The sequence below is a fragment of the Rhamphochromis longiceps genome, linkage group LG14 (genome assembly GCF_057381845.1).
Source record: "Rhamphochromis longiceps isolate RC_006_pf linkage group LG14, R_longiceps_female_GT1.1, whole genome shotgun sequence".
In the NCBI taxonomy this organism is placed as follows: domain Eukaryota; kingdom Metazoa; phylum Chordata; class Actinopteri; order Cichliformes; family Cichlidae; genus Rhamphochromis; species Rhamphochromis longiceps.
In genome coordinates, this window is record NC_140570.1 from 12099693 (window position 1) to 12120636 (window position 20944).

Here is a 20944-nt window from a genome sequence, read left to right on the forward strand (position 1 = left end):
ACTCATAACCAACTATGACGTGTCAGATGATCAGTGACCTCACTGATCATCTGACACATGATAAGTAGCTGGAGCCAGCCTTAGTCTAGTTGATATTTTGAACTGTCTTAATTGGGTTTTTTTCTCCAAAAGACCAGTCACAGCAGGTAGCTGCTTATATGAGACAGTGTTTTTTCTCAATCGCTTGAGTGCAATTGTCATATCAGAAACGTCATTATCACTACTCTTGATGCAGTTCTCAAAGCAAGAATTAGCTTTTCTCTGTCATTTTTTTACACACACACACGCGCACACACACACACACACACACACACACACACACACACACACACACACACACACACACACACACACACACACTTCTATTTGTTATTTTATGTTGATTCACTTCTCACTTGACTCTTACAGCTTTTCAAATCAGTTTTTAGCGTCGTCAGTCACAAATCTAGATTGCTCACTTGCCTGATTACTGTCCAGCATTGCGCCATTATGACGTGAGCATAGAACAGTTGCTACAAATTTGTCAGCTGCTCATTGTCTACATACCAAATTCCTCTGCTGGACTGAGATCTGGTGACTGTGAGGGTCACTGGAGAATAGCAATTTTTCAATCTTCTATTGACCAATTTTGGTGAGTCTATGTGAGTGTAGCTTCCTGTTGTTAGCTGAGAGGAGTGGCAACAGGTGTGGGTTCTGCTGCTGCAGTCCATCTGCATCAAGGTCTGAGGGGTTTTGAGATCAAAGATTCATGCCTTTTTATAATGAGTGGTTGATTGAGTTACTGTTAACTTTCTATCAGCTTGAAGTAGTCTGGGCATTTGTCTCTGACCTTTGACATCTACAAGTTTTTGTCACCCGGAGAAAAGTGGATATTTCCTCACTTTAGACAATTCTCTAAAAACTTTAAAGATGGTTTCGTGGGGAAATCCAAGTAGATCAGCAGTTTCTGAAATCAGTTAAGCCTGTCTGACACCAACAACCATGCCACTCTTTCATCATTATTCTTTCTGATGCTACTTATGAACTTCAGCAGGCTATCTGACTATCTCTACATGCCTTAATCCTTTGAGTTGCTGACATGTAATTGGCCAGTCAGATGTTTGCTTTAACAACCCATATGGAAAAGAAATAGTAAAAACATATATGATTTACTCATGAAAGTGGCCACTTTCATGAGTAAATCATATATAAATCATATAAGGCTTACATGATTTACTCATGAAAGTGGCCACTTTCTCATTACTTTCATATATTTTTTTAGTAAGTATACAAAACATACAAGTTTCATTGTATAATTTTTCAAGGGATCTTATATATGTTTTCACTCTTGTATTCTTTTCATACAAGTTTCATACAAGACAGATAAAAACGTTATAAGATTTATATATATCTTTTCCATATGGGAAGCAATAGGCATACCTAATACACCATATAAAAAAGTGCTTGCTCAATCTATGTACTTTACAGTAGCTGGCGCAATGCTCTAAGATTGTGCATATTTTCTTTGTCTCTTTCTGACACATACAGACTCACAAGTGTCGTTTCATTTTCCCCAATTTCAACAATTTTATAAGGTTACAAATTAATTTGTTGTGTTTCTTTTTTTCTTTTTTCTTTTTTTTTGTCTCTGAACACTTTTTTCTTTCCAAAGTCTGTGAAGTTCTGATAAGTGTCTTAAAACATAATATAACAGGTTTTGTTCAATGATCACAAAGTTGAAGTGACTGACATGTTTTGTCAAAACTCGTTTGCACAGGTAGGTCTTTGTTATAAAAAATGCCTTAACTGTTTTAAAAACTGCATTAAGAGTGGTGACAATGTCAATCCTGATATGAGCGCACAGATCCTTTAAAATATAGTAATTACCTTTAAACCATTAAAGGACATTTTTTTTTACCTGGGTATGATTTGGTTTCTTTATAACAGTAAAAATGTAACACTTTCTTTGATTTTTGTGATTCTTATTGTAAAAACCAAATAACCAACATTGTTAAATGTGTCTTGTTCATAAAAACATTAATGAACTATAAACAGGATAAAATGTTTTTGTAACAACAAATTCAGTTATGATAAGCAGCAAATTCCAACACAATGGAGCTTTACAGCTAATAAAGCTGTGGACTCTAAAGGTTTGTGATATCCTTTTTTACATGGATTTCAGACACAAATGTGTGAGTCCAACTGGGTTTTAACATTCTGTGTTGGTGGTACTGCCCATCATCATTTGTCAGACACGTCTTGAATCTAAAATGGAACCAGAGTGTTGCTTTAGATGGTCTTTCTCACTCACTGTCATGAATGTAAAATGATCCAATTATATCAAACATACCAAATGTCATCAAAGGTCAGTATTTTATAATAATATAAATTATTATATTTAATATATTAAAAGTATAATGCATATTTGTCATTTCAATCTGAACTGTGATTAAATCTAATGATTAAATTAGTGATGTGTGAAGTTCTGATAACAGTTCTGTTATAAATTGCTTCCTGAACTCGGAACTGAACCTGACATTAATTTCATAATAACTTTCATAATATAGTGTGCAGAAGTATGTGTACGTATGTATGTATTTTTTTAAGAGGATGTCCAGGTTCATGTGTATTGAAAGCGACTTATTGAGTCACAATGTTTTAGAAGAAATGGTTAAAAGCCAAAACATCATAGTTTGAGATACTGTGAGGAGACGCGTGTGGGTGGGCAAACAAATCAGAAATTTAAAGGTATTCTCACAGAATATTACTCAAATCATGAAACTTCAAACTACCGAAGCCATCATAGAATTAACTGAGTCAATTTCAGTGCAGAGTGCAACAAAACAATATGTTCACAAGAGACAAAAGAAGAGCTTTAGGACCATTTCTAAATCTCACCATTTGGTTAATCCAGGATAGGTCTTCCAACAGTTCCATAATAGAGAAACAACAACGCAACTTTAAAACAACCTTACTTTCATCTCTACTATTGATACAGCTGAAAAAAATGTGTTAAGCTGTCATAAATAATTATTTTCAAGTGCATTTATTGTGGAAGTATTAAATCAAACATCACTGAAATTAAATATAGAAAAGGAAAACAGCAAAACAGAGGCAAGTTCAAGTCAACAAAGAAGGCTTATATAGAAGATATACACATTTTTAAAAGATAGGTATCAATATACATCAAATTATATTTGAGCAGTTCACTTTTGTAATTCGTTTCATCAATTGTAAGCCTGTCTCCAAAATGACATGAACTGTTTTTAGAATTACATTTGGGTGCAACAGAACTACTGGCTAGGCAAAATCCAATAATGTTACATATTTAGTTTAGAGTATTAAAAAAAGCACCAGAGTTGAGTCAGCAGGAACCGAGATGCATGGTAGTTCAAAGTTCAAATCACCTTGATTTTTTTCATTGTGATAAAGATTAATGATGATTAAATGGTTCCTATTATTGTACAATTAAAAAACTATAAGCTTTAGAAGCTGATATACAATTGAGAAATATTACAAAAATGTGTTTTCTATTAAAACCTAACTATATACACATTCGCATTTACATTTAGTATTTACATGTGGAGTTCTTTAAATGATTATATGTTCACCTTTTCAAAATTGTTCAAATAATTTCTTAAATCCAAAATCTGTGGTGTTCTCACATTTACCTCAGACTTGCTGACTAACTGGTAACTTTAGTCAGATGTGAGCCGGAACAAGGAAGCTGTGTTGTCGACTGTGGCGAGAGAAAAGGTGCTCCTTTAGAAAGGTTTCTCTCTCAATCCTGCTGTTTCTTTTGAATGATCCTCTACCACTGTGGTTTGTTAAGGCATGACAGCTCCTGGAGGCTGTTTATAACACCAGGTTTTGGCCACAATGCAAGTAAATTTTCATGGATTTTGTTCTGATCCTGTATTATTACTTTTATTACTGACCTCTGTAAAAACATGACCTGCTCCTGTTGTTTGCATTTGCATTTAGTGAGCTTAATAAAGCCCACATTGCGACATAGTTTGAAATGGTTTATTCTACAATAAAAAACAAAAAAAGAAAAACTGTTGCAGTACAGTCTGTCAATATCTTTTGATGTAGACAGACAGAAGTCTTTTACAGTTTTTCTCAATTGCCTAAACACTATAACCAGGCCTCTAAACTAAAATTTCAAAACCGTAACGCTATTGTTCAAAAAGCTCACCCATTTCCCTGAACTATAAACACTATTCCCTGCTTTGACACATGACTCAAATTTGGTGAACTGTTACTGCAAAACTCTACACACAAATCCCTACATTTTACAGTGCTTACACCATGTAGTCATTTAGAAAGCACTAGCATGCAATAATGTTAACTTAAGTCAGCATAGCTTGAGCTCAATTAGCACACAATTAACCAGGTGGAAACACTAGGAGTCAAAATTTAGCACACACCAATCAGAACCTGCGATGGATAGATAAAAGGGCCAAAGTCAGCTCATTCAGGTTTGAAACAATGGATCCAAAGAGATGCAAAGGAAGAGGACGTGGTGGAGAAAGAGGACGTGTTGAAGGAGGAGGACGTGGTGGAGGAAGAGGACATGGTGAAAGAGGACGTGGTGAAAGAGGAGGAGGAGGTGGTCTAGGACAACAGGAAGGTGGTGGAGGAGGAGGGAGAGGTGGAGGAGGACGTGGTGAAGGAGGTGGAGGTGGAGAACGACGGCGACAAGGAAGGGGAAGAGCAAGGGCAAGAAGACAGTCAGTCTCGGATGAAATTCGAGCCACTTTAGTTGACCATGTCCTTGTCCATGGGATGACTATGAGGGAGGCTGGGCAACGAGTACAACCAAATTTGAGTCGCTTCACTGTTGTCTCCATCATCAGAACCTTCAGGGAGGAAAACAGGTAGGTGTACTTGCAGTAAGACTGCTTTGTACAGTAACGTTTAAGTTACTGAACTTATGTGTCTTGAGTTTCAGTATGTTTCCATTATTTGCCTGTAAAATGAATGTGTGACAGTTACAGTAATGAGTGCTTCTATTTTTGTAGGACACAGAGACGACCACCTGGTGGAGGCAGGTTAAGGCTTTTGTCGGAGGAGCAAGAGAGGGAACTTGTAAACATGGTAATTGCAAATAATGTAATCCGCCTGCAAGAGATTCAAAGGAGAGTGATTGAGGATGATCATCTTTTTCGAGGCATAAATGCCATCAGCCTCTCCACAATTGACCGCATCCTCCGAAAGAATCAATTCCGGATGAAACAGGCATACCGAGTCCCTTTCGAACGAAACTCTGACAGAGTGAAAAACCAACGTGTGGAATATGTTCAGGTATGAGTTTTGATACTGTATAAAGTATTGTGTACCATCACAGCATGGCAGTTTATGCTGCCATTTCAGCACTCTTGAACTGTGGTTCAGGGTACCGATTGACTCTACTGTGTTATGTGTTTTGCAGAGAATCTTTGAGATTGAAGGACGGCCTGTTCCCCATGAAATAATCTTTGTGGATGAGGCAGGTTTTAACCTGACCAAAAGAAGGAAAAGGGGGAGGAACATAATTGGCCATCAGGCTATTGTAAATGTCCCTGGTCAGCGTGGGGGGAATGTCACTATGTGCGCAGCCATCAGCCAACGAGGGGTACTCCACCGCCATGACGTACTAGGACCCTATAACACTATGCTTCTCCTTGCTTTTCTTGATGGTTTAAGACAACATATGTTCCAGCTGGACTACAGGGAACCAGCACAGCCAGAGCAGCCTCACTACGTTGTTGTGTGGGATAACGTCAGCTTCCATCGCGCTGCTCTGGTTCGTGACTGGTTTACCAATAACCCAAGGTTTTCTAATATCTTTCTGCCTGCATACTCTCCCTTTCTAAACCCGATAGAGGAGTTATTTTCGGCATGGCAGTGGAAAGTGTATGACCGAGAACCTTATGTCCGTGTTCACCTCCTTCAGGCCATGGAAGAGGCCTGCCTAGACATATCAGTAGATGCATGCCAGGGGTGGATCAGGCATGCAAGAGGATTTTACCCCCACTGCCTGGCTGGGGCCAATATAGCCTGTGATGTGGATGAGATTCTCTGGCCTGACCCAGACCAAAGACAAGATGCTGAGGTGGGATAATGTTTCTGGTGTGTGTTGTACTGTATAGTACATGAATGACAATGTGCCACTGTACATACATTGGTTGCGTCTTTTGTGTTTATCATGTGACAAGGGTTTTGAAGGGGAGAACCATAAGCAACCTATTTGTTTTGGAGCTATTGTTTTGAATTAATTGTACCAGTGTGCAAAACTCTGTTGTAGTGTGTGTGTTTTTGAGGGCTTGTGTTTGATGTCTGAGGGCAAAGTTTGGTTTTTCAGCAGGAGTGAATAGTTTTGGGTGTAGAGCTTCATTTTGACCTGGAAATAGGATGTTTGGGAAATTGAGTGAGATGTTATGGATTTGTGTTTACTGTTGTGAGGATATGAGGCGTAGTTTCAAGAAATGTTTTTTAGCAATCGAGAAAAACTGTAAGAGAACTGTTCAGGGGTTTGGTTTAGTGTATTGCTGAAAAGATCTGAATGTGACAAATCAAAGCAAAAGATGGAGATGATCCTTTGTGGTAGAGAAAGGCCGCAGCGTATTGTGTTATTCTACTATTATGCTGGCACAACACCCACACAAGCATAGTCCTTTATACTGCATAAAAATTGGCAATGACTGAGCTAACAAAACATCAACATTCTCTCTGCTGAGTCTAACCTGCTTTGCTATTTAAACCTGATCATTCTTCTGCAAAGTATAACCATCCAGAGTTTAATGTAGCCTAGTGGCACAATGTTTCGCATGATAGCAAAAATGCCCTGTTGTTATGTCAGCAAGGCTAGTAGTTCTATCAGAAGTACAGAGTAGAAATGGAGAAAGCTATACCTACTGCAAAAAGAATGAACCACAAGGTCATACGCCACAGTAAGGCAAGGCAAGGCAAGGCAAGTTTATTTGTATAGCACAATTCAACAACAAGGTGATTCAAAGTGCTTTACAAAGACATTAGAAACAAAAACAAATAAAATATATAAGGAGCATAAAAGCTGAATGCAGCTTCTCCGTGTCTGGTTCTGACTCTGGGAACTGATAAAAGACCGGATCCAGATGACCTGAGGGATCTGGAAGGTTCATACTGGGTCAGGAGGTCATTGATGTATTTTGGTCCTAAACCATTCAGAGCTTTATAGACCAGCATCAGAACTTTAAAGTCTATCCTCTGACGGACAGGCAGCCAGTGTAAAGACCTCAGAGCTGGACTGATGTGGTCCACTTTTTTGGTCTTAGTGAGGACTCGAGCAGCAGATTTCTGAATGAGCTGTAGTTGTCTGCAAGGCTGGACTGGGACAAAAAATCGGCCCGGGCATTTTGACTAGAGACCGGCCCACCAGGATAAAGATTGAAAATGTGACGTCATTCAGGGGTAAAACCGCAAAGGATTCTGGGAACTTGTGGCAAGAGGTACTAGCGCACGCAGGCTTTCAATTGAACTCAGTTACACAGCGATAAAAAGAAACCCAAAAAATGTCAAGAAGCTGTTGTATTATTAACTGCAATAGCCGGTCGCATGACAGCCACGGGAAGCCGACGGGTAAAGAGATCGTTTTTTTTTTTTTTTATCGGATTACGTCGTTGAAGAGAAATTTTTTAAGCCATGTTTCCGAAGTAAGAGCCGACGGATGGTCTGGATATACCAAATATAACGTCTCAGAACACTCCAGCTCACATGTTAGTCTGCTCCAAGCATTTCCACAAAGGTCAGAGTTTTGTAGTAGTTAATACGTCATTTTTCTTAACATAATTGGTGATATAGGTTACAAGCAAGTCTGGCGCTGAACAGAAATTGTCGCGCTATGCTCCTTTATTTATTGTGCATAAATAGTGAATTGTCCTGACACAGTATTGCGTTTCGCTTCTGTTATTACCATGGTACATTGACAAAAACATATACTTTTATTCACAGGGTAAAACAGTTGTTTTGTATCACTAATTGTCCATTGCGATTACAGCATACAATATTATTGTCACTGCTACATTTCTGTAATGCTACCAGAAATTATTTCCACTACTAATTAAACTTACCTCTGTTCGTACGATGGTCTTTCGTTCTACACGGTGCGTTTCAAGGTCCTGTACCCATCCGTCGGTAAACTGTACCTGGGCTTGTTGTAGTGACCTGAAGTTACTAAAAACTTCATGAGTGTATGCACTCACTCCAAGAACCGTATAATTATACATCTGAGCGTGGTGAAAGTTGGGCAGCACGCTAACGTCTTTTGTCCACTCTGTGTGCTCGTAAGGGTCTGACCCTTTCACTCCTTTGATTTTTTCCTCGTATCTTTTCTTTGTCTTTTCATTGAGTCTGTCTTTGTACGGACCGGCATTGTTCTCCTTTTGTTTTGTACATTCCTCTTTTGTGCGGCAAAGAAAAAACAAGAAGGTATTGGAACCGGAGAATGAACGTTTTGCGGTGCTGCAAATGCTTGCATTTGATGCGGTACTTTGATTGTTTTGCCACTAGTTCCCGGCATGCACGTGAAAATCACATGATTGCTAAACAAGGGGGCGGGTGCATCCGGCCTCCTCGGCTGTAATTGGTCCAGCCCAGAGTCGATCATGACCAACTGGCCAATCCAACACCTTTCATTATATATACCCTTCCTAAAAAAAAAAAAAATCCATCGGCCCATAAAAACAAAAAATCACCAGCGGCCCACCGGGCAAATGCCCGGTGGCCAGTCCAGCTATGGTTGTCTGACTGATTTTTTAGGTAGACCTGTAAAGATGCTGTTACAGTAATCAAGCCTACTAAAGATGAATGCATGGACTAGTTTTTCCAGGTCCTGTTGAGACATCAGATCTTTTATCCTTGAAATATTCTTGAGGTGATAGTAAGCTGACTTTGTTATTGTCTTAATGTGTTTTTCTAAGTTTAGGTCTGCATCCATCACTACACCCAAATTTCTCGCCTGGTTTGTGGTTTTTAGATATATAGATTGAAGTTCTCTGGTGACCTGTAGCCTAATCGTTTTTCTTTGGCGCCAAAGACTATTACCTCAGTTTTGTTTTTGTTTAGCTGGAGAAAATTGTGGCACAACCAGTCATTAATTTCCTCAATGCATTTACCAAGAGCCTGTACAGGGCCTTGGTCTCCTGGTGACATTGTGATATATATTTGTGTGTCATCTGCATAGCTGTGGTAGTTTATTTTGTTGTTCTTTATAATCTGTGCCAGTGGGAGCATGTAAATGTTAAACAGAAGGGGTCCCAAGATGGAACCTTGGGTAACTCCACATGTGATACTTGTCTGCTCAGATGTGAAGTTACCTATTGATACAAAGTATTTCCTGTTTTCTAAGTATGTTTTGAACCAGTTTAGTACAGTTCCTGAAAGACCTGTCCAGTTCTCCAGTCGTTTGAGTAATATGTTGTGGTCAACTGTATCAAATGCTGCACTGAGATCCAGTAAAACTAGGACTGACATTTTTCCACTGTCTGTATTCAGACATATGTCATTAAACACTTTGGTCAGAGTGGTTTCAGTGCTGTGGTTCTGTCTAAAACCTGACTGGAAGGCATCGTAGCAGTTATTCTGTTTTAAGAAGTAACTGAGCTGTTGAGAAACTGCTTTTTCAATGATCTTACTTAAAAGTGGGAGATTTGAGATTGGCCTGTAGTTGTTCATTTGTGTCTTGTCAAGATTGTCCTTTTTCAGTATAGGTTTGATTACAGCAGTTTTTAGTGATTCTGGAAACACACCTGATAATAAAGAAAAGTTGACGATCTGTAACAGCTCTGACTCTAAAGTCTTTGAGACCTTTTTGAAAAAACTTGTTGGCAGGACATCTAAACAGCAGGAGGAGGAGTTCAGTTGACCTAAGATGTCCTCCAGGTCTTTGCTGTTAATAGGGTGAAACTGTTTCATGGTGTTTAAACAGTTTTTCGGTGGACACAGTACATATCCTGGATCTGCTGTTGATGTACCAATTGCTTGTCTAATTTTATGGATTTTTTCAGTGAAGAATTTGGCAAAGTCATTGCAGGCCATGGTCGAATGAAGTTCAGCTGCCACTGACACAGGAGGGTTTGTTAGCCTGTCAACTGTAGAAAATAAGACCCGAGCATTATGGCTGTTTTTAGTGATGATGTCAGAGAAGTAGGACCTCCCTGCACTCCTCAGTTGTAAATTATAATTGTGAAGTTTCTCTTTATAAATGTCATAATGAACCTGGAGGTTTGTTTTTCTCCATCTGCGCTCAGCTTTCCTACACTCTCTTTTTTCATTTTTCACCAGTGTGGAGTTTCTCCATGGAGACTTTTTCCTTCCAGAGATAACCTTCACCTTAATGGGAGCAATAGTGTCCATTACATTTAACATGTTAGCATTGAAGCTATTGATGAGCTCATTGACTGACCCTCTGGACAGATCAGGTGTTAATGGGAAGACCTGGTTAAAAATTGCACTACTGTGTTCAGTTATACACCGTTTTGTGATCACTGTTGTTGATATATTTATGTGCGCTGAGATTTTACTTTCAAAGAAAACACAGTAATGATCAGACAGGCCCACATCAGACACAGTAACCTTTGAAATGCTCAGGCCCTTGGAGATCAGTAGGTCAAGAGTGTGTCCTCTATTATGTGTGGCCTCTGCTACATGCTGAGTCAGCCCAAAGTTGCCCAGAGTGTTACTCAGGTCTTTAGTCCCTTTGTCCTGAGGGTTGTCAACATGGATGTTAAAATCCCCAACAATAATTACACAGTCGAAATCAACACAGATCACAGACAGCAGTTCACTGAGGTCATTAAAAAAGTCTGTGCAGTATTTGGGAGGCCTGTAAACATTAAGAAACACAACTTTGGATGGGGCCTTCAGCTGTAAAGCCACATATTCAAAAGACTGAAAACTTCCAGGAGATAGCTGCTTACATTGAAATGATTCATTAAATAAGACAGCAACCGCTCCTCCTCTCCTGCTCGCCCTGACCTCACTGATAAAACTGTAGTTAGGAGGGGTCGTCTCGATGAGAACAGCTCCACTGTTACTTTGGTCCAACCAAGTTTCAGTTAAAAACATAAAATCAAGGCCGTGTCAGTGATTAAATCATTAATTAAAAATGTTTTCCCAGCTAAAGATCTAACATTTAATAAAGCCAACTTAAGTGTTTTAGAGGTATTACTTGTCCCTGGTCCTGGTCGTTGGTGTTGTTGAGAGAGTTGGAGGCAAATAGGGACACCTCTTCTTGCCTCAGATGTCTCTCCTTTCTGAGGCTCTTCCCGGGTGGGGGCAAATGGAGCTCCTCCTCAAGGTTTCTGCTGGGCTTTGTCTGTTCTTGGAGTACTGTTTGTTCCTCTTTATGAGATAACTCCTCGTTTATCTCAGCCTTGGCACCAAGCACAGATGGATGACGTATGGAATAAAACAAGTTGGAGGTGAACAGTTTCACCCCTGACTTGTTAAAATTAAATCCATTTGCTTTAAACAGATGCCTGCGTTCCCAAAAAATATTAAAGTTGTTGATAAAATGCACTGAGTGGTCAGTACATGCTGATATAAGCCATTTATTCAGTGTAAACAACCTGCTGAATCTCTCGTCTCCTCCTCTGACCGGTGGTACATGTCCACTGAGGAATACTGCTGCATTCAGAGAGTTTACAGTATTTAGTAATCCAGTAAAGTCCCGTTTCAGAACCTCCGACTGTTGTTTGGACACATCGGTTGACCCTGTATGCAGAACAATGTTTGTCACAGTTGGATATTCATCTGCAATTTGAAGAATTCTCTCCTTCAGGTTGTTGACCATATGCTTAGGAAAGCAGAGGACTTTAGTGTTCTTACCGCACATCCTTTGTACATCCTTTACGGCAGAGTCACCCACAATCAGAGTTTCAGGCCTAGCCTTTAGCTTTCCCTGTGGTCGTTTACTTTTCAACAGATTTTCAGACCTTACTTCGCTGCTTTTAGATGGATGGTTGTCCGATATAGATCCAGGGTCCTTTGATAGTGGAGCAAATCTGTTCTGCAGTTTCACATTCAGTTGTTTTGGAGGTTTGTTGTTAACCTTCCTATTCACGGTTGTCCAGTCCTGTTTCCTCTCGTATACAGGGGTAGAAGAGCTTCTCTGTCTTGTAGGAAGTGAAGGCCAGTTGGTTTCAGAGATTTCAGCTCGCTGTGCTCTGCCCGTGATACGTCCTCCCCCTTCCAGGAGACATGATTTATGTCTTGGTTTTGCACCAAGACAGTCCAATGGGGGATTATCACTTGAGGATTTATAACAATGTACAGAGTCTACTTTCTTGGTCATGTTATCTGTGCTCCTTAGCTGTGTACTAGCTTGCTCATCGCCATTGTTTTGAATCAAAGGCAAGGTTGTTTCATTTCCACACAGTCCATTTACCTCCACGTTTACTTCTAAGCGATGAATTTTTGTCTCCAGTACTGCAATCTTCTGCAGGAGGCTGTGGTAGTCATCTGTGGAGAGGGAAGGCATCTTGTTGCTAGTTAGCCTAGCGGTTAGCACCTTTCCAGGCTATTGAGGCTGTTCGGTGCCCAGACGCTGTAATCAGGCTTCAGCTGTGTCTAGGCCACAGACACACGGAATGCTGAGGATAAGGTAACTATAAAAATGTTGCTGTTTCTGTTAAGAACACTTTAGTCCTAATGATCTATAAGTGTCCAGAAGCTATCGCAGGTAAGCTCATACGGAAAAAAGGGAAAAAATCAGCATAAAAATCAATAAAAATCAATAAAAGAAGCAAAGCATTTAAAGAGCAAAGAGATGAAGCGTCCACACTCACAAAAGGGGAGGAGCAAAAAGTGTGTACCTTCACGTTCAGTCTCCAAAGTCTATGAAAAAATATGAAAATCTGCTTCTTTTTTTTTAAATATTTCCGTACAATAACTTTACCATATCCAATATAGCCATGACAAGTTGGATCTTAATTTATTAGAACTTGTTTACATTGTAGGTTTTTAAAGTAGGTAGGGTGGTTTGAACATTTTGTCCAGCATTTTAGATCCCTCATAACTTCTTAAGTAGAGGAAATAGCCACATTTAGTTTGATTCATTTAATTTTCACTCTCCCACGCTGTCAAGCTGATTGTGACATCACAGGTCTAGTTCAATCAGCTTTCTGCTGGCCTTCTTCTGGCCAATCAACCTTCACTCCGTGCTCTCATGCAACCCACCACTTCCCCAACATATCCTATCATAACCTATCATCACTCCATTCAAGCCTCCATCTTCATCTCTAATCACCAAATACCTCAAATTGAATTCTTTACATCAATAAGAAAAATTTCAGTTCTTTCTAATGATTCTAATGATCTCTCCTTTATTATTATTATTTGTTATTTACTTTGACAGTCTCGTGTCCCGTGCTCAGTGTTTTCAGTTTTGCTTCCTCCACGTCTCGTTATGTGCAATTACTCCCAGCTGTGCTCTCCTCCTGTGTCTCATTACCTTGTTACTCCCTTCTGTATTCAAGCCTTATGTTTTCCTCTGTCCAATGTCATGTTGTACCCTCTCAGTGCTGTGTATATCTTCTGTGCTCCTGCTTTCCATTTTTGTTTCACATCAGCTCCTAGTTTCTAGCTTCGTTGTTTCTAGTTTTCTGGTTTCCTAGCTTCTAGTTATTATGTTTTGTTTCCTGTATCTAGTATTCGAGTTTTAACAGCACAATTAAAGCTGCCCTTTTTTTGTTCAATCTTTCGTCTCAAGTCCTGCATCTGGGTCCTTATCCTACCTGCCACGTAGTCGTACATGACAATATGGTGATAGATGTACTTGAGGAAGATAAATGGCAAGTCACAGAAGAAGTATATCATGAAAGTGTCAACATAGCAAAGATTGCATTTCTTTTTCCTCTAACCCGAAGACCCGAGACCTTACACCTACAAAAATAAAGGACAGACACATAATGTTTGGCAGGGACCACAGACTGCACACCTCTCTCATCTGTCTTTCAGCATCTGTCACCTGCACTGCCTCATTTTGTTTTCTTTCCTTCTATACTGAGCTTTTCAAATCTCCAAAATACATCTGTGACTCTGAAAGACACGCTTTTCCATGAATAGTTCACTAAGGACACTTTATGAGACTAAAATCTCACTCTATCTCTCTCATATATATATATATATATATATATATATATATATATATATATATATATATATATATATATATATATATATATATATATATATATATATAATGTCACATTACAGGTTGAATTGCAAGAAATTTACACAGATAGCTGTCACTTGTACTATAAATACAGTGCCTCTTTTAATTTCTCAAAGCAAGAAGAAGGCAAAGACCATATTTATCTTCACTAAATTTATTATATTGTTGGCATAATTCAACATCTACTTGTTCTCGACCAAAACAGATCAACCATTGTCATCCTTGTCTTCGAAATCTCAAAAGGAAATGTTTCACAGTAAATAGCATTGGCAAGAAAGAAAAGGCAGCTGTTTGCCATAAGAGCTGAATCTAACATATATAAATAACTTATGTCAGAATTTGACCTTTTTCACAAAATACTTCATGACAGGCTTGAAAAGCAACAGCTCAGGCTGGCTGTTATGACATTTCTGTACCCTGATGACCTAGGTTAATTCTCAGTCTGTCTGCCTGCCAGTTCAGCTTGTAGTAAGTTATTAGAGAAAACACACAAACAAACAAAAGAAATACAAAAAAAAAGCATGTGCGCACATACGATAAATTACAGTGCTGTCGGGGTTTAGAAACACTAAGCTGAAAAATCTCTAGATATTTGAACAGAAATGATTAGATTCATGTATGCTCAGCCATCAGGGAGGAAGCATAGTGAATGTCAGAATAAATAGCAGGGAGCACAAGGATTATCATTAATACTACCTGTACTACCACTTGTGCCCTACCATCTATTTAGATCTTTATATCTGTTATTCTGAGTGATTCCCACTTATCTTTTCCATCTATTCACAGTATAAGGTTCTTAATAATAATAATGGATTGGATTTATATAGCGCTTTTCAAGGCACCCAAAGCGCTTTACAATGCCACTATTCATTCACTCTCACATTCATACACTGGTGGAGGCAAGCTACAGTTGTAGCCACAGCTGCCCTGGGGCAGACTGACAGAAGCGAGGCTGCCATATCGCGCCATCGGCCCCTCTGGCCAAGACCAGTAGGCAAGTAGGGTAAAGTGTCTTGCCCAGGGACACAACGACCAGGACAGAGAGCCCTGGGATCGAACCGGCGACCTTCCGGTTACATGTGCAATTCCCAACCCCCTGAGCCACGATCGCCCATAAATCTTAAATCTATGTTACTGTCTTTGTGCTTCTCTTATATTAGCTGTAGGGCCTATTTTGGCTCATTACTTTCCTCCTGGGCCCTGTTTCAGGAAGCCGGTTTGGAAAACTCAGAGTGAAAAACGACACTCACGGTTGAGTAACCCCGAACTGTCCAACTCGGAATATTCCGTTTCAGAAAGGCTGATAACAATTAGTTCAGTCAACGCGGAGTTGCTTTAACCCCAAGTGAAGCGCGCGGACGAGGATACATAAAGCCCTGATAAGCGGAGCACAGATTAAGCGAGTCACCATGGAGACGGAGGGAAAGAAGGCGCGGTCAATGTATCTTACAGCGCTTGAGGCCGAAATTCTGATGGCAGCATATGCCGATAACATGCAAATTTTGCGGAAAAAAGTAACACAGCCACAGCTGCAAAAGCATGCATGGCAAAACATAGCCGACAGAGTCAATGCGTGAGTGTTAATTTAAACATTGATCGAGGGATTTCCACCCATTTAACACGTTATTTTATCATATGTTATTTTATTTGTTATTTTATACATTTTATTTTGTGACGTGATGTGAGCGCAGGTGCAACCCAACAGGCCCCAAACGTGCTTGGCAGCAAGTAAAAATGAAATATAAAAATATAGTCCAAACAGGTAAGGTGTAATTGTATTATGAGCCACAGTGCTTGGTCTGTTTGTCCGATGTAAATCAATTGCAGTTAGAGGCTACATTAATTTTCTTTCTGTAAGCACTTATTGAAATTATCTGAGCACATTACAAGTACATATTTGCTTACTCTGTATGCTCAAATGTGACCCCGTTATAGCCAACAGAAAAAAAGCGGAGGCCCGAAAAACAGGTGGGGGTCCTCCACCACCACCACTCACAGAGGCTGAGCAGTTGGCCCTCAGCCAAAACAGTGGGCGCCCTGTGGCTGAAGGCATCTCTGCGGGGACATCCTCTGAGTCAATAACCCCGCAAGACACAAGTGCCTACATAAGGGGTAAATTCAAAATAATACATGATGTGCATACATCCTTTCTTCACAGTCACCTTTGCAGTGCGACTCATTCATTTGATAAACTCTTCACCATAATGAATTATTTTGTAGTGAAGTTATTTTCCGACTGATTTTGCCTTCCCTCAGTCTTGGTTGTCTTTGAGAGCATAATGACAATGAAGTGTAAGGTGATTGGTATGTTTGTTAATTGCCATTTGGTCCCTTGTAAGTTATAAGTGACCTGTATAAACCTCATATTCTATCAGTTGATGGTGGTGGTGTACTGCATCTGGTGCAGCCTCCTGTTGAGCCAGACCAACATGCAGTTGTGAGTAATACTCCACAGATTATATGAGTTTACAGTAGAACAGCAATGTTGTCTATTTCTTTACTACAGGAAAATAATGAAGAAACATTGACAGCTGTTACAGAGGAGGAAGCAACAGAGACACTTTATGAGGTGTACATCTTTTAATACTTTGTGTACAGGAAACACAGGTGACCAATAAAGCCAGTTGAACAAAAAATCTGTTTATTCTTCTTTCAACATGTTGAGGTGATGGGTCAAAAGAAATGATTGTGACATATGGTGTCTCTGACTGCGCTTCCATCTTGTATGTCCGTGGGAGGGTCAGGATGTTCATGGTTTGGATCACTGCTGATGTTTGGTTCAGAAGGACAGTGTTCTCCTCTAATTGTGGCAATGTTGTGAAGAATCACACATGCCACAATAATGTCACATGCCCTTTCTGGGGTGACCCTGAGTCTTTGCAGGCACTGGAACCGGGCCTTAAGCATTCCGATAGTCATTTCAATTCTGGCTCTTGTCCTGCAATTAGCCAGATTATATCACTGCTGTGGGCCCGGTTCAGGGTCAGGGTAAGGGGTAAGCAAATAGGGTAAACATGGATACCCCCTATCACCAAGCAAGTAGCCAGTGAACTCTCCTAAGACAGAAGGGTACACTTCAGTTCAAATGTCCCTGAAGCAATTGGTCTTTATATATTTTACAGTATTCTCAACTCACCATGTCCAAATTTTGTGCTCAGTGTACATTCACGGAATATTTGTGAGTCATGGACAGAGCCTGGCCACTTGGCTTCCACATTTGTGATAATGTTGGCAGCATCACATATGATCTTCACAGTGCAGAGAACACAAATTAGCATCCATTACTATAATGAAATAATTTGTTAGTTTGACATGCTACAGGGAACTATGTACCTGTACATTAATGCTGTGGAAAGACTTCCTGTTCACATAGTCTCCTTCATTTACTGAAGGAGCAATGATTGGAATGTGAGTGCCATCTGTACAGCCAATCACGCCTGGGAACCCTGAAAATAAATGTGCAATTTAAGTAGTAGTCCAAGTATCACCACATCATAAATTAAGTTTCGTTCATCCTGATACCTGCAATTTTGTGGCATCCCTCTTTGATAAATCTTGTGGGTCTATGACCGGGGAACACCACAAACGAGTACAGGAGACGTTTCAGTGCAACTGTAACATTCCTGACTGCCCGACAGACGGTAGCCTTGGAAACGTGCTCAGCGTCACCAATATTATACAGAAAGCTCCCGTTTGCAAAAAACCGAAGTGCAATACAAATAATATGTACAGAACTGAGAGGATGTCCACGATGTGTCACATGCGTAATATATGGCCTGAGGATGTTATTCACATAACTTATAGATTGTGCTGAGAAACGGTAACGTTCGCACAGACAATCATCAGGAAATGATAAAATGTCCAAACGCGCTCTGATCACTCTCTCCCGGCGGAGAGCTCTGCGGAGAATTTGGGCTTCACGATCTACTGGCTCTTCAAGGAAGTGGCACGCCATGTCCGACACTTCCTACTGTCAGGTTTCCGACAAAGGGGCGGAGACAGTCAGGGTTAGTTGTAGTAAACCTGCTAGGGGGCAGGTTAGCTTCACGGAGTGTGTCGTCATAGTGACTCACTGAGGCTTCATCTGAACTCGCTTTGTGAAACCGAAAACCCAGAGTTTTCGTTAACTCAGGGTATACTTACTCAGTTTTTCCACTAAACCGGCTTCCTGAAACAGGGCCCTGGTCTCACTCTGGCCTCTCGTGCTATGGCATGCTTCCCCTTGTTCTTTATAATGGCTAGAGGCCAGGAAACAGGTTCAATAGTAATAATCTTGTCTACCAGTTTACTAACTTCAGAAACTGAATCACAGTGTGTTTGTGGCTGTGTAGATGTGCTGGCAGTGGGTTGTGTTTTGTTTCTCTCACATGAACTCCCACCTGTAGTTGGTCTGTTAACCTCTTTGTGGGTGGGATCCACTCATGGAGCCTATCCCGACACTCCCAGCATGACACATAACATCCAAACAAACAAACCATAGTGGCTCGCAACCTACGAAGAATGAAAATTGCATTTGTACTTACTGCAACATAGAACACAAAGGCGAAAATAGAAAATCTTCTGCACAAAAACATATTAGCAAGAAGAAACAATCTTCTTTATTCACATCAGAGGCTGAATATAAATACATGCTGAGTGGAAAGAGAGATGATTTGAATTTGCTCCAAAATGTTACTTACAGTAAGAGAGATATAAGATGGGGTATGCCATACAAATTCAGTCAAATCTGAAATAGTTTCTCAACTGAACCACTGAGAATGAGCAGATTTTATATGTAATGAAGGCAAAAATCTGCCTTCATACAGTAGGAAATGTGTTTGAGTTAAAGGCTCTTGAACTGTATAGGGTTGGTTTGAATTGTGATGCTTTTTAAGCTGTCCATTTTTTCATAATTTTTGAAACTCCATAAATCCTAAGTATAGGAGATAACCACATGAAATTTTCAGGAGCAGGGAGTTATTTCAAAAAGAGAAAATAAAATTCAAGTTTATGAATTTTCAGTTAGGATTCATCTCTCATATCTCCCCATGGCTTCTTTTCTGTCTTTGACAGAGTGTCTAATATGCAAAATATTGGTTTGCCTTTCAGTGTAGGCCTCACTTTATTTGTCACTGTCCATTATATTTTCAGGAGGGAAAAAACAACATTATTCAGAGAGTTAAGGTTTATTACATTGTTGTGTGTTTTTATAGCTTAACAAGAATGGGTTACTGTCCAGGACTTTGTTAACTAATCAAAGTATGTAATTACCATTTCATACATCATGATTGTGTTAAATTTGAATCCAAAAACAGACCGTTTTGTGTGTTTGTGTTTGTGGCTGGTTTTGTGGGCTTTAAGAAGAGTATGCAGAATGTTTGAGCTTCATGAATTAAACATGTATCAGATTACGGTAAATGGGCAGCTATCCTTGGCTTGAGGTATAGTTATAATAGTCTAGTGTCTCCCATCATTTTCTCCTCCTTCACCTTCATTTTGCTGTTCCTTTTCAGGGTCACCACAACGGATCATCGCCCTGTCCCTAGCATCCTCCTCTGTTATACCAACCCTGCTTCACTAAACATAATCTTTAATCTTTTCATAGGTCTCTTTTCCTCCTACCTTCGAGCTCCATATTCAACACCCTTTATAAAATATGACTACTATATCTGCTCTGGACATGTCTGAACCATCTCAGTCTCGCCTCTCTAATTTCATTGCTAAAATGCTAAACCTGAGCTGTCCCTCTGATGCTCTCATTTAGGATTCTGCTCACTCCCAATGGCAATCTTAGCATATCGTACATTACTGGTCTTTTTGGTAGTGCCACCATCTTCAATCCATACATAACAGCAGGTCTCACTTCCCCTGTAAACCTTTCTTTTCACTCTTGCTTCTATTTTTCTGTTATAAATTACACTGTCACTCATGTCCATCCAACTCTGCCACCCTGTCTGGACTCTCTCCTGAACTTCTAAACCGTCCATTGCTTTGGAGGTTTTAGATCAGGTATTTAAACTCGATTTAAAATCTACCTACACTACTTCTACTCCTTGCACCTTCACCTTTCTAACTGTCTCCTTCTCATTCTCACACACACACGTATTATGTTTCGCTTTTACTGACTTTCATTCATCTTCTTTCCAGTATATACCTCCACCTGCTCCCTACTCTCACAGATCACAATGTCATGTGCATACATCAGAGTCCACAGAGACTCCTGCCTGACCTCATCTGTCAGCCTACCCATCACCACTACAAATAAGAAGGAGCTCACCGCAGGTTGCTGATGTAATCCCTACTTTGAACTCTGTTACTCCTACTTGCACACTCACCACTATCTCGATTTCTTCATACATGCCCCAACTTCATAATGCAATACCCCAGTTCCACTCTTGACATCCTATTGTATGCTTTCTATTAATCTACAAGGCACAGTGAAACTCCTCCTGACCATCTGCATAGTTCTTCAAAAACACTCTTAAAGCAAACACTGCACGTGTTGATGTGATTAAAAATGATGGGTTTTTGGACAACAAAACTTTGATCAGCTCTAGCCACACTGGAGATGCACATCTTATACACAAACACATAGTTCTCACTCATAAAACCATCAGAATTTCACCTTTCCTACAAACTTCTATATCAGTGGATTCGTTTTGTAGGGAGATGTTGAACAGACATGTTAATAAACCAGACTCTCCACCATCATCACTGAAACATCAAATGAGGATATATTTTTTAATAATAGTGTGTCATGCCTCCAGCAGCTCAATGTGCTGACAGCGC

At 39.9% G+C, this 20944-nt stretch overlaps 2 long non-coding RNA genes across 2 annotated transcripts in view; one reads left to right on the forward strand and one right to left on the reverse strand.

The window, feature by feature from the left end:
• The window catches only part of LOC146653709 (uncharacterized), a 364224-nt gene that overhangs the window by 33447 nt on the left and 309833 nt on the right, over window positions 1-20944 (forward strand). The window lies entirely within an intron of this gene.
• On the reverse strand, window positions 16796-17951 carry LOC146653710 (uncharacterized). Its single transcript, XR_014907274.1, has 2 exons — window positions 17313-17951; window positions 16796-17232 (listed from the first exon to the last, which is right to left on the reverse strand). It is a non-coding gene; the product is annotated as an uncharacterized LOC146653710 (long non-coding RNA).